This window comes from Nicotiana attenuata, chromosome 7 (assembly GCF_001879085.1).
Source record: "Nicotiana attenuata strain UT chromosome 7, NIATTr2, whole genome shotgun sequence".
Classification (NCBI taxonomy): Eukaryota; Viridiplantae; Streptophyta; class Magnoliopsida; order Solanales; family Solanaceae; genus Nicotiana; species Nicotiana attenuata.
This window is the reverse complement of record NC_031995.1, coordinates 45042674-45057898: the sequence shown is the minus strand read 5'-3', so window position 1 is coordinate 45057898 and position 15225 is coordinate 45042674.

Sequence of the window (15225 nt, the reverse complement as noted above, 5' to 3'; positions counted from 1 at the left end):
GGGTACTTTGCCTCCCTTATAGAGCCATTTGCCAATAACTTCTCTACTTCCTCGTGGACGGCCTCATTGATCATGGGGTTGAACTTTCATCGGCCATGCCTTACCGAGGGTAGAAGGGGTCGACGTTCAGTCGGTGCATAGAGATTTCTTTGGGGATACCTGGCATATCTGCATGGCTAAAAGCAAATAAATCCGCGTTAGTTACTAATAATTGACTAAATTTACTTGGATCTCAGAGTTTACAGCCGATGTAGGCCTTTTTGCTGTGGTCGCTAAGATCTAGTTGGACGGGGTCGAGGTCTTTTATGGTTGATTCACGGCTTCGACCGTCTCGGGGTCCATAATGACTTCTTTGGCTACGACTTGTGGCAACCTCGACCCTGCTGATTGCTATGCTTTTTTTCCTTATCTTTCTTTTATTAAGTTGTCTTGTTGTCCATGGCAATTTAGTAGCACTCCCGGGACATTCATTGTTCCCCTCGTATGTTGAATATTCTCCAAGGTGTTGGGAATTTGACCACTTGGTATAAGATGGAGGGTACGGCTCTCACAGGGTGTATCCATGGTCGTCCCACGATGGCGTTATATGCGGTGTCCTGGTCCAAGATATGGAATGTTGTCTCTAGAGTCGCTCCACCGGCGAGAACGGGGAGTGTAATTTCTCCTGAAGTCTGTTCAACTGCATTGTTAAAACCGGTTAGTGTAGTGCAGAGTGACACTTTCTTATCCTCAAGTCTCATTTGTGCGGGAACTCGGGGATGGGTGATGCACGCCCCACTTCCGGCATCTACCATAATTCTCTTAACATCAATATCTAAAATTCATAAAGTAATGACAAGTGCATCGGGAAAGTCAAACCGTCGGCATCTGACTCATCGAAGATGAGACTTTCTTCGAGTCTGTCATACCGTTTGTGGTGATCGATCTTTTGATCTTGTCGGTGGCGGTGAATTTGATGTCATTGATAGAGGCATCGTCACTGCCACCAATAATCATATTGATGGTGCGAGCTAGTGAAGGTGGCTTTGGGGGCCTGGAAATTCTCGACCCTTTGCTAAGGTGCTCCTGCCTTTGTCGCTGAGTAGTTCTTTGAGGTGCCCTTGCTGCATCAAGTTTGCTACCTCTAGTCTTAGGGCGATGCAATCTTCTATCTTGTGTCCACTTTCTTGGTGGAACTCACGGAGGGCGTCTAATTTCCTGATGCTTGGGTCGGATCTCATCTTTGGTGGCCATTTTACCTTGGTTCTGAGCTTCTCAAGAGCGTAGACCACCTCTGTAGGAGACAAACAAAAATTATGAGTAGATAGGAATGAGAGCATACCTCGATCATTCCTGTGAGTGCTTGATCCAGCCTAGATGGGCTGTCATCATAGCGAAAAGAGAGGACGAGTGTCCTAACATAGGACTGGTGTCGTTCCCTGCCTAGCCTCGACATTGGATGGTCCCTCCTGGGGTTATCTCTGTGTTCTTTTCTGGGCTCGGATTGTACCGAGCTGAGTCGTCGAGTTGGTCCACTTAGGTCGTCATCGCCTGCTCTGACCTCGGCGAAGTAGGCATTATGGATTTCGTCCCAAGTGGCCGGTGAGTATTTCATCAATCAACTCAGTAATTTTCTGGTCTCCCTCGAACCCTCTCTGCTCAACACATTTTGAAAAGCTGCCACGGCCATCTCTGCGGAGACGTTTAGCAAAGTTATCCTCACCCTGTTGAATTGGGCGAGGAAGTCCCTCAATTCCACTTCGAGGGAATGTTTGATGGAGAAGATATCGTTCACCCTTGTTTCAGCTTTCTGGGCCAGGGAGTGTGCCGTTACGAACTTATCGGCCATCTCTTCGAAATTTTCTATCGAATAAGCTGGCAGATGTGAGTACCACGTCAAAGCTCCTCCAGTGAGAGTCTCATCGAACTTTTTCAGCAAGATGGAGGACACCTGCTCTTTCGTGAGGTCGTTGCCTTCCACAGCGGTGACAGAGTGGGTTACATGGTCTTCCGGATCGGTCATCCCATCGTAAATTCTGAGATATGGGGGCATCTTGAAGGTCTTCGGTATGGCGTGAGGGGCCGCTTCTTCCCTATACGACTGTTCCACAAACCTGCCAGCGTCTTTTTTTTTGGTAATAATTTAGGAGCACCTGGTAATTTGTCTACCCGTTCCTGGTGTTATTTCATTCGGTCCGTGAGCACCTTGTTCTCGTTTTCTATTTCCTCCATTCTTTTCAGCATGGCGGTGAGGACGTTGTCACCTGCATTGTCGGTAATAGTATGAGTTTTACCTGAAGTCGAAGGGTTTGGTTGGACGTCCTGTTCGTTCCCTCGTTGTGTTGTATGGACTCTCGTGATTTCTGTGGTCATGCATGAGGCTTGTTTACTGAGCACACTAACTAGAGTACCAGTTAGCCATGCTTCGAGGAGCTTTTCCAAAGCGGGCGGCGCCCCCTCTCGGGTGGACGTGGAGGCCCCTTTCCCGATTGGTTTTGTTGTTGCTGCAGAAAGGTGGAGGCAACCTTTTTCGTCTGGGAGAGGCCGTGGGTATTATCTCCTTATCATGGGTGTCATAGCCTTCGTTGATAGCACTCATGAGGTTGTGTCACGACCCGGATTTCCCATCCTCGGGAGTCGTGATGGCGCCTACTAGTGAAAGCTAGACAAGCCAACTAACTGAACTATTTAACCTGTCTTCCATGTTTATTTTATTTAATGACTTAGCATCAACAGTTTATAGCAACATAATTTAAAATGCGGAAGAATTAAATTGTAAACTTAACAATACTGCTAATACCATCCCATAACAAAACCACCCAAGATTTGGTGTCATAACTTCACAGACTATCTAAGAGTACTACAAATAAGGGTCTGAAGGAAATAACAAAATACTGTCTCTAGAACTACGTAAGAGAAGAAGGAAAAATAGATGGAGGGAGACGCCAAGGCCTGCGGACGCCTGCAGGACTACCTCGGGTCTCCTGGTAAGTAAGAAGCTGAAACCTCACTGCGGTCCGAAATCTGCAGCACTGGGATCTGCACAAAATAGTGCAGAGTGTAGTATCGGCACAACCGACCCCATGTGCTGGTAAGTGCCTAGCCTAACCTCGGCGAAGTAGTGACGAGGCTAGGACCAGACTACCAAATAAACCTGTACAGTTATCTAATATACAGCAGAAAATAAAACAGAAATAAACAAGTAAAGATGGGAGGGGGTACATGTTGCGGGGTATATCAGTATCAACAGTAAATCAAGAATAAAGGCATAAGGACAACTTAGAATTCACAGCGAAACAATAAGGAACTTGTATCCAATCCATAAACACTTTGTATCAACAATTGTTGCGGCGCGCAACCCGATCCCAGCATATAACAATATTGTTGCGGCGTGCAACCCGATCCATGCCATTTATCACCGTTGCGGCGTGCAACCCGATCCAATTATATAATTTGTTGCAGCGTGCAACCCGACCCAAACATATCATTGTTGCGGCGTGCAACCCGATCCAAATATATCATTGTTGCGGCGTGCAACCCGACCCAAATATATCATTGTTGCGGCATGCAACCCGGTCCAAATATATCATTGTTGCAGCGTGCAACCCGATCCAAATATACAATCAACATCAACCATAACAAGAGTCCCGGCTAGGGATCAATAAGAACTACACTATCCCGGCAAGGGAGTCAACAATAAGAATGAACACATCCCGGCAAGGGAAAATCAGCTATAACCAAATTTGTTCCAACATCTACTACCTCAACTATCACAAATGCTCAACCATGAGTAATCTCTACGAGAATAATTATAAACCTAGCTCAACACAGGGAGTCAACAACTTAGACTTTCGTAGTAGTTCTCAATAACATAATAATTTCAATTTAAGACTCACGGTCATGCTCGACACCGACGTATAGATACTCGTCACCATGCCTATACGTCGTACTCAACAAGAAACAAGTAGCAAATAGGACACAACTCCTAATCCCTCAAGCTAAGGTTAGACCAAACACTTACCTCGATGCCACGAACTCAGTTCAAGCCTCAACTATAGCTTTACCTCGTGATTCCACCACCAATTCGCTCGTATCTAGTAACAAGTTACTTAAACATCAATGAGTGCTAAATAAACAATTTCTAATGCATGGAAATAAGTTTTCTAAAGCTTTTCCCAAAAAGTCAAAAATCAGCCCCGGGCCCACCTGGTCAAAACCCGAGGTTCGAATCAAAACCCGACTACCCATTCACCCATGAACTCAAATATATAATTTATTTTGAAATCGGACCTCAAATCGAGGTCCAAATCTCCATTTTTTGAAAAAACTAGGTTCTACCCAAAACACCCAATTTTCCCTATGAAAATCATTGATTTTGAGTTGAAATCATGTTAAAAGGCGTTAATGATTGAAGGAAACTAGTAAAAATTGACTTACAATCGATTTGGAAGAAGAGTTGTTCTTGGAAAATCGCCCTAGGGAGTTCTTGTTTTGAAAAGATGTGAACAAGGGTTTTTTTTCGGCTAAGTATAAAAAGTTGGAGGCTGCAGTTATGGGAATTGGGAAGGGAGGTTGGGAAATGCGTACTAGGAATTGTGAAGGGAGGTTGGGAAATGCAAACAGGGAATTAAGAAGGGAGGTTGGGAAACGCGGACTAGGAATTGCGAAGGGAGGTTGGGAAATGCGAAGCCTGCAGACCTGCAATTCCTTAAGTCCATAATTTCACACCGTGGCCTATCCAAAACTCATCCGAGCCCTCGGGGCTCCAAACCAAACATGCACACCACCCTAATAACATCATACGGACTCGCTCGTGCATTCAAATCACTAAAATAACATCAACAACTATGAATTTAGCATCAAAATCATGAAACTTTCTCAAGACTTCAAATTTCCATTTTTCTCAATAACTATCCGATTCACGTCGTTTCAAGTCCGTTTCTTACCAAATTTTACCGACAACACATATAAATCATATTGAACCTGTATCGGGCTCCAGAACCATAATACGGGCCTGATACCACAGGTTTCACATAACGTTTCACTTTCAAAAACCTTTACATTTTTCAAAAAACAATTTCTTTCAAAAATCCATTTCTCGGGCTTGGGACCTCGGAATTCGATTTCGGGCATACGCCCAAGTCCCATATTTTCCTACGGACCCTACGGGACCGTCAAATCACGCATCCGGGTCCGTTTACCCAAAATGTTGACCGAAGTCAACTTAATTCATTTTTGCCAAATTCTATCATTTTTCACAGATTTTCACATATAGACTTCCGGTTACACGCCCGGATTGCGCACGCAAATCGAAGTGATGCTGAAAGAGGTTTTTAAGGCCTCGAAACACAGAATTTAATTTAAAAACAAGTGATGACCTTTTGGGTCATCACCGCCTCTAAAACAACCGTTCGTCCTCGAACGGACATAAGAAGAAAGTACCTGAGTCGGGGAAAAGATGGGGATAACGGCTACGCATATCTGACTCGGACTCCCACGTCGATGCCTCGGCAGGATGACCTTTCCACTGAATACGAATAGAAGGAAAACGCTTTGATCTCAAGTGACGAACCTGCCGGTCTAGAATAGCTACCGGCTCCTCCTCATAGGACAAATCCTTGTCCAACTGGACAGTGCTGAAATCTAACACGTGGAATGGATCGCCGTGATACTTCCGAAGCATGGACACGTGAAACACTGGATGCATGGCTGATAAGCTCGGCGGCAATGCAAGTCTATAAGCCACCTCTCCCACTCGATCAAGAATCTCAAATGGGCCAATGAACCTAGGGCTGAGCTTGCCCTTCTTCCCGAATCTCATTCACGCCCTTCATAGGCGACACTCAAAGCAATACCCGCTCACCGACCATGAAAGCCAAATCTCGAACCTTGCGGTCGGCGTAGCTCTTTTGCCTAGACTGAGCTGTATGAAGCCTGTCCTGAATGATCCTGACCTTGTCCAAGGCATCTTGTACTAGATCCGTACCCAACAACCGAGCCTCTCCCGGCTCAAACTATCCAACTGGCGACCGACACCGCCTACCATATAGAGCCTCATAAGGAGCCATCTGAATACTCGACTGGTAGCTGTTATTGTAGGCAAACTCTGCTAAAGGCAAGAACTGATCCCACGAGCCTCCGAAGTCAATGACACAAGCTCGGAGCATATCCTCCAAAATCTGAATAGTCCGCTCGGACTGCCCGTCCGTCTGAGGATGAAACGCTGTGCTCAACTCAACCCGCGTGCCCAACTCTCGCTGAACTTCTTTCTAGAAATGTGAGGTAAACTGCGTACCTCGATCCGAAATGATAGACACGGGCACACATGAAGTCGAACAATCTCCCGGATATAAATCTCAGCTAATCTCTCGGAAGAATAGGAGACTGCCACAAGAATGAAATGTGCTGACTTGGTCAACCTATCCACAATAACCCACACTGCATCGAACTTCTTCTGAGTCCGTGGGAGTCCAACAACAAAGTCCATAGTGATACGCTCCCACTTCCACTCAGGAATCTCAATCTTCTGGAACACACCGCCAGGCCTCTGATGCTCGTACTTAACCTGCTGATAATTCAAACACCGAGCCACATACGCAGCAATGTCCTTCTTCATTCTCCTCCACCAGTAATGCTGTCGTAAGTCCTGATACATCTTGGAAGCTCCCGGATGAATAGAGTACCGGGAACTATGGGCCTCCTCTAGAATCAACTCCCGAAGTCCATCCACATTAGACACACAAATACGACCCTGCATTCTCAAAACTCCATCATCTCCTAGTGTGACCTGCTTGGCATCTCTGTGCTGCACTGTGTCTCTGAGAACACATAAATGATGATCATCATACTGTCGATCTCGGATACGCTCCAATAAAGAAGAACGAGTAACTGTGCAAGCTAATATGCGGCTGGGCTCAGAAACGTCCAACCTCACGAACTGATTGGCCAAAGCCTGGACATACAAGGCAAGCGATCTCTCACCGACCGGAATATACGTTAGACTGCCCATACTAGCTGACTTCCTACTCAAAACATCGGCCACCACATTGGCCTTTCCCGGATGATATAAGATAATGACATCTTAATCTTTCAATAGCTCCACCCACCTTCTCTGCATCAAATTTAACTCCTTCCGCTTGAACAAATACTGCAAACTCTTGTGGTCCGTGAACACTTCGCATGCCACGCCATACAGATAATGCCTCCAAATCTTCAGCGCATGAACAATGGCTGCTAACTCCAAATCATGGACTGGATAGTTCTTTTCATGAATCTTCAACTGGCGCGAAGCATAAGCAATGACCTTGCCATCCTGCATCAACACCGCACCAAGCCCAACACGAGATGCATCACAATAAACTGTATATGGTCCTGAACCTGTGGGCAAAGCCAATACTGGTGCCGTAGTCAAGGATGTCTTGAGCGTCTAGAAGCTCGCCTTGCACTCATCCGACCATTTAAATTGTGCACCTTTCTGTGTCAACCTAGTCATCGGGGCTGCAATAGATGAAAACCTCTCCACGAACCGACGATAATAGCCTGCCAAACCCAAGAAACTCCGGATCTTTGTGGCTGATGTGGGTCGAGGCTAGTTCTTGATTGCCTCTATCTTCTTTGGATCTACCTGAATACCCTCTGCTGAAACCACATGCCCCAAGAAAGAAACTGAACTCAACCAGAACTCATACTTTGAAAACTTTGCATACAGCTGACTATCTCTCAAGTTTGAAGAACCACTCTCAAACACTGCCCATGCTCCTCCTGGCTGCGGGAATAAATCAAGATATCGTCAATGAAGACTATCACGAACGAATCCAAGTAAGGCCTGAACACTCGGTTCCTCAAATCCATAAAAGTTGCCGGGGCATTCGTCAACCCGAACGACATCACCAAGAACTCATAATGCCCGTACCGAGTGCAGAAAGCTGTCTTAGGGACATTGGATGCCCTAATCTTCAACTGATGGTAGCCTGATCTCAAGTCGATCTTACAAAACACTTGGGCACCCTGAAGCTGGTCGAACAAATCCTCAATCCTCGGCAATGGGTACTTATTCTTGATTGTGACCTTGTTCAATTGCTGGTAATCTATACACATTATCATCGATCCGTCTTTCTTCTTGACAAACAACACCGGCGCACCCCACGGCGAGACACTGGGTCGAACGAAGCCCTTATCAAGAAAGTCTTGCAACTTCTACTTCAACTCTTTCAACTCAGGCGGGGCCATGCGATATGTCGGAATAGAAATGGGTTGAGCGCCCGGAGCCAGGTCAATGCAAAAATCAATATCCCTGTTGGGTGGCATACCCGGCAGGTCTGAAGGAAAAACCTCAGGAAACTCACGAACTACAGGCACAGAATCAATGGAAGGAACCTCGGCACTGGAATCACGAACGTATGCCAAATAGGCCAAACACCCCTTCTCGACCATCCACCGAGCCTTCATATATGAGATAACACTACGGGTTGAATGACCAGGAGTCCCTCTCCACTCTAAACGAGGTAAACCCGGTAGGGCTAAGGTCACAGTCTTGGCATGACAATCCAAGATGGCGTGGTAAGGTGACAACTAGTCCATCCCCAGTATGATATCAAAATCGACCATGTCCAGCAATAATAAGTCTACTCGGGTCTCAAGACCCTCGATCACAACCACGCAAGAACGATGAACACGATATACCACAATAGAATCACCCACGGGGGTGGACACATAAATAGGAATACTTAGAGAATCACTGGGTACGACCAGATACGGCGCAAAATAAGATGACACATAAACCTGGATCAAATAGCACTGAATCACCCCTACTACAAACCAAAACCGTACCTGTGATAACTGCATCGGAAGCCTCAGCCTCCGGCCTAGCTAGAAGAGCAAAAAATTGGGGTTGGGCCCCACCACCCTGGACTACATCTCTGGGATGGCCTACTGCTGGCTGGCCTCCACCTCTAGCGGCCTGAGCTCCACCTCTAGCACCTCTACCCCTACCTCTAGCTGGCTGGGCAGGCTGTGGAACACCTGGTTCCTGAACCATAGCACGGGAACCCTGCTGCTGCGGCTGAGTACCCACTAACCTCGGATAAGCCCTCCGGATATGACCATACCCACCACACTCAAAGCATCCACCTAAGTGCTGCGGCTGAGGAAACTGAGACTAACCCTGATGACCTGAATGACCACCCCGAAAACTCTGGAGCGGTGGTGCACTGATAGGAGCTCGTGGTGCACTGTAGGGCTGCTGATCAGAATACTGTGTATGATAACCACGGCCACCTGAAGCACCGTGAGAAGCCTGAAGCGCTGACTGAAAGGGCCTAGGAGGATGGCCTCTACCATACAAATCCCTGCCTCCAGACGAGGTACCACTAAATCTGCCTGAATGACGGGGCCTCTTGTCAGACCCCTGACTACCTTCCCGTGACAAAACCATCTCGAGCCTCCTGGCCACATTGGCCGCCTCCTGGAAAGAAATATCACTCCCCGTCTCCTTAGCCATCTGAAGTTGAATGGGCTGGATGAGTCCCTTGATGAACCTCCTCACTCTCTCTCTCTGTGGGTGTTGATACCCAATTTTTCCCTGTATAGTTTTTATATGCGAAATATCTTTAAAATAGCATATATGCGCATATATAAGTATATCCAAGCATTTTTACTATTTTTCCCATAATTTTAAGGTTTTTAAAATGATTTATTTCCCTTTTTCATCTATAAAAACCCAATGATTATTTCCACAATTATTATTGGTAGTTTATTTATTAGAATTTTATATTTATGCTAAAATGTAGCTAACAAAATTTTTGTATATTTATAAATTTATTCGGTATTTTTTAAAGCTAAATTGCATATAATTGCAATATTAGCCTATTTTAAGATTTAATTGCATTTTATACTTACAAAATTGAGTCCGGTATTTTTAATCTAATATTTATATATTACTAATTAATTTAGTATCTTTAATCTGTTTCCAAAAAATATTTTACTATTTTTTATAAAATAAATAAGGAAAAATGGCTATTTAAATGCTAGCCTGGTTTTTTTCAATTTTGGCCAGATTTGGCACCTCTAATCCAACCCAATTTTAATTTCAATTACCCAGCCCAACTCCTAAAATTACCCGACCCACGACCATTCTACATAACCCGCCCGGATCCCCCGTTTAATCCAGGCCGTTGATCAAAATGATCAACGGCCACGTTTTAATCTTTCCTTTTTAATTTACCCTTACCCCCCAAAACCCTAATCACTTTCACCTACCAGCCGCCTCTGAACCCTCCAGTCTCTCAAACTCTCTCGAATCTTCTCAAACCCTAGCCACCATCTCCGCCCTGAAAGCCATCGGGATCCATGGCTTCCAAGTTTATGGAGGCCCCATACCCACCTCCTATTGCTCCTACATGTTTGGTCCCTGAAGATTCAAGGCCTGACCACGACGAAGCTTGGCCCATACCTTGTTTGATTCGAGTTCTATGGCCATCTCTGGCCTTGCTCCGGCCATCCTTGGTCATTCGAGCCTGACTTTGACCTCTCCGACTTAGATCGGTGACCTTTCAAAGCCTTTCTCATTTCTAGGGTTCTTCTGAAATCCTAACCCTTCGAGGTTTTCTCTGACTCCTTTAGATCCATTGTGTATCTATGCTTTCCCTAAGTTTTCAAACGATTTCTCTGGTTTTTCTTGCAAAAAAATTACTTTCAAAACCATTTCTTTTCAGATCTATGGTTTTCTAAAAAGTTTTAAATGTTTCTCTTTTTTTTGTGTGTATTTGTCTCTACTATGTTCTTATATGTTCTCCTACCATGTTCTTACATGCTTCTTCTGCTGAATTTTCCTATATTGTGTGCTCGTATGCTTTCTCCGCTGTATCTTCTCTAGTGTGTTCTGATATGTTTCCCCTACTATATTTCCATTACTATGTTCTTAAGTTTCTTTATTAAACTTCTCAGCATGTTTCTACTACCGATCTTATCATTTTTTCCATTTTTTTGTTTCGTGTTAGTTTCTTCTACTCTATTTTTCTTTGAGCTCTTCTACTGTGCTCTGCATGTTGCCTTTCTATCATGTTTCTCAGTTTCAGTTGCTGAGAGGAACATGGTAGAGGTTTCAGTTCTTTCTGAGACCTCTGAACCTATTTCGACTCTCTGAAATGAGTTTCAAAACCGGAAAATGGCCAAAAGTATCCCTATCGTTTGATAAATGGTTTATAAATACCCTCCGTCCATCTATCCGTTCAAAAAAGTACACTCCGTCCATCTATCCGTTTAAAAAAACACACGAAGTTAATTCTATTAACAAAAATACCCCCGCGACTAACGACAGAACTGATGGAGTGTATTTTTTTGAACGGATAGATGGACGGAGGGTATTTATAAACCATTGAGCAAACGATAGGGATTATTGACCAAGAATCAAATATGGGTCTTATTTTTACCCATTTACCTGGTCCGACCCTATTTATTTGACCCGCCTAATTATTTTCTTTCTTTTTCTTTGCTTTTTTTTCCTCTCTTTTTCCTTATCACCCAGCACACCCACTCTCATCTCACAAAGAATTTTTAGCGTTTCTTTGTTGAAACAAATCTTTCTTTGTGTTTGAAAATATGGCTTTGGCGTTCACTTCATCTGCAATTCATGGCTCTTTGTCCCCCTCTTCTTCTTCTTATGAACATCCCAAAGGTAACCCTTTACTTTTTTTACCTTTTATAGATTCAATCTTTATCCTAGAATGTGATAATTTCAAGCTTTTTAGCACCTTGGTTTCAATTTTCTTGTGTGCTTGTATCAGTTATATGTAGTTGTTTTTTCTCTGTTATTTCGTGGCTCTTTTGTCTTCTTATGAACAATCCAAAGATTTCCATTACTTGTCCCTTTCAAAGTTTCAATATTTCTCCTAGATTTGATTGATATATTTGGACAATTTTAGCATTTGGGCTCAATTTTTTTGTTTCAGATTTTTGGTTTGTTTTGATCCTTGTCTTCTTACTTAACAACCCAAATGTATCTGTTGATTTTCCATTTAAGAGTTTCAATACTTATCCTGAGTTTGATTGGAGAAATTTCAGAATCTGGTTTGAATTTCGGGTTATTTGATTTTGGGTTTTATCTATTCTTTAATTAATTTGTTATTGTGTGTATGCAGTGTCCCAATTGGAGAAGAAGAAAGGGGGAGATCAGATGAGTGGGAATGGGTGTGATAGATACTACCCATTTTGTAAATGAGTCGGATAAGGTAAATGGGTTGAAATAATATCCATTTTTGTTCCAGTCAAAGATTGCCACGTGGCCCAATTAAAAATCCCTATCGTTTGCTAAATGGTTTATAAATACCCTCCGTCCATCTATCCGTTCAAAAAAACACACTCCATCAGTTCTGCCGTTAGTCGCGGGGGTATTTTTGTTAATAGAATTAACTTCGTGTGTTTTTTCGAACGGATAGATGGACGGAGTGTATTTTTTTGAACGGATAGATGGATAGAGGGTATTTATAAACCATTTATCAAACGATAGGGATAGTTTTGGCCCTTTTCCGGTTTCAAAACACTTGTTTTTCACATGATTTCAGCTTTTGCTAAACTCTTCTGAGAACTGTACATCGGATCCTTTGTATGCTACTAAACGATACTTCTCATCTACTTTTGCTGACCTATGTGACAACTATGCTTCTGTGGTCTATTTCCTACTGATTTTTACAATAACACAACATCTTCTTTCATGNCAATTTTTGTTTTCTTCATATTGATTTTTGACTTTTTGCTAAACTCTATAGACCTTTTACTTTGACCCCTTTTCGCGTGCTATCGCTGAATTTACCATACGTCTACCACTTTACTATTTTTTGCAATTGCATGACACTTTCACGTTGTCCTAAATTCAGCCTCGCATGCCTGATACTGTGTACTCTTTATTGTGCTGAACTTCCCTTCTAAATGGCTTTCAATTGTGATTGGTTTCTGACTTCCTTTGTATAAGTTTGATTGATTTTCTTTCCATGTTCGCTGACTTCCCTGTTTACTCGATTTGAGTCAAAGTTTTCCTTAGCTTTTCTGACTTGGTTCATTGGTGGACCAATGCTTACAAAATCTCTGTGCCCCTTGATTTACTGAATACTGATGGATCCTTACCTTATTTGTTTTAACCGTGTATTTCAAAATTCTTCCCTTTATTAAAACCCCTATGTATTTACCCCTGATTGCATGCTTTGCACAAAGGCTTATTCAATTTCTTTCCTTAAATTATTTTACCCGCTTGAATCTGAATCCCTTAATTAAAGGGAAGTCTTGTGTAATTGATGCTTGATTGACAATCAGTTCCTTAACTATTTTCTTACCTTATTTCTGCCTGGTTTTCAACACTATAAATGCACGACTCTTTAACACACAGCACACACGATTTTACAATCCTTCACTTCACAATTCACAACCTCTTCTGAACTCATACTTACTCATAATAGTATTCTCTCTTTGCCTGCACTGTGGCCTGTTCACAAGACCTATTGCTTTTTCTCTATTTGTTTCTTTGAAACTGGTATGTCCTAATTTAAGCTTCAGCATCATCACAATGTGTTTATTTACAGCCTTTGTATCCATGTCTACTTTACTGCTGTTGCAGAGTTAAATATTTAAACTAGCATATTGATTCCTTTCTGTTTGTTTGTAATGAATCCCTACCCCCTATTACCCCTATGTGTTTTGAGTTATGACTTGAGGCATGGCAATGTAAGTTGTTGTCCATGAATTAAGTTTGATCCATGGGGATCTTAACCTCTAAACAATATGTGTTAACAGGCCTAAGGGTGTGCCAGCATCTCCCATTGCTGGGTATGCCCACCAGCCTGCGTTTGCCTCTTGCAACTCCCCATTCCCTATACCCTTATGTGTACTAATTTAAGCTGTTTCCCTTTTCCCTTTCCCCTTTCAGAATTCTGCTTCTGCACTTGGACTCTCTCTTAGTCCTTAAGTTCTGCCCCCCTCTTGTGAGCCTTGCCTTGGGACCTTGAGTTCCCTTTGAACTTGGACACCTGAGGGCTGGCCCTTCCACACTGCACTATGTCTTAATCTGGTGATACATTTGGGTGTAAGCACTGCCCGGAGTTCATATGAGACTCTTAGGGAACTTTGACACATCCCAAATGGGAGAAAGGCTTTGAAACATTGATCTCTTGGAGTTGGTTTACTTCATACTTCAGACAGGAAGCCTGAATCAGGCTCTCCTTGGTTGTACCTTTTTAATTTCTGATGTATTTTCTTTACTTCTTTTTCTGGGCTGTAATAACTTTGTAATAAAACTCTCGGGGATGGCTAGTGAAAAAAGGGAAGGGGTAACCATGTATGCAAAGGGTAGATAACATGTCTTTAGGAATCCTGCATTTTCTCATATATAGATTCCATGTCTATAAGAGTTTCTGAATTTTCTGCATTCTCTCATATATAGATAACATGTCTTTAGGAATCCTGCATTCTCTCATATATAGATACCATGTCAATAGGGATCCTGCATTCTCTCATATAGATACCATGTCTACAATTATTCGAAATCAGAATTCTGCATATGCATATAGAAAATATGCCTATAGGTCTTTCTGAATCTTGCATATCCACTTTCATTAGGCAAACATGTTTATAGGCCCTAAATAATCAATTGCAATTAGATATCATGTTCATATAAAATACAATACCTAGATATCATGTTTTTAGGATTTCTATGTTTCTCTATGTCTGTAAAAGGGTTTTAAATCAACACGCATAGAAAGCATGTATATAGGAGCTATTAATCAAGTCTGAATCGCCTCACTCGCTTATAAGTCTAAAACCAGTAATAATGCCTTACCAGTTGCAGAACTTATGATCTTTTGCTAAAACTCGCCTTTCTTTAATAACTGACAACTCTTTCTTATATCAGTATGTATTCAGTTTATTTCATTGTTTCTAAAATCAGTAGATATCATGCCTATAGGATCTTCGTCCAACACCTAGGCAAACCATAGGGTAAATTTTATAAACCAAATCAGATTTTTATTAGCTACAACCAACAGGTAGGTCTGCTTCGGGCTTCTTATCTGAACTATGTAATAAATCAGTCTGCCTCAACCTTTAAGTTTTAATCAGACCCTAAATAGTATGTGTAAGTCATGCTAACTACTTGCTTTTATCTGTTTAAAGGAGGTGTATTTGAGCCTTTGTTTGTTTATGTGCTTTTCCCCCAAATTTGCTATATGTGTTTTTTGCCTGTCGCTTTAGTATTTTACCTTT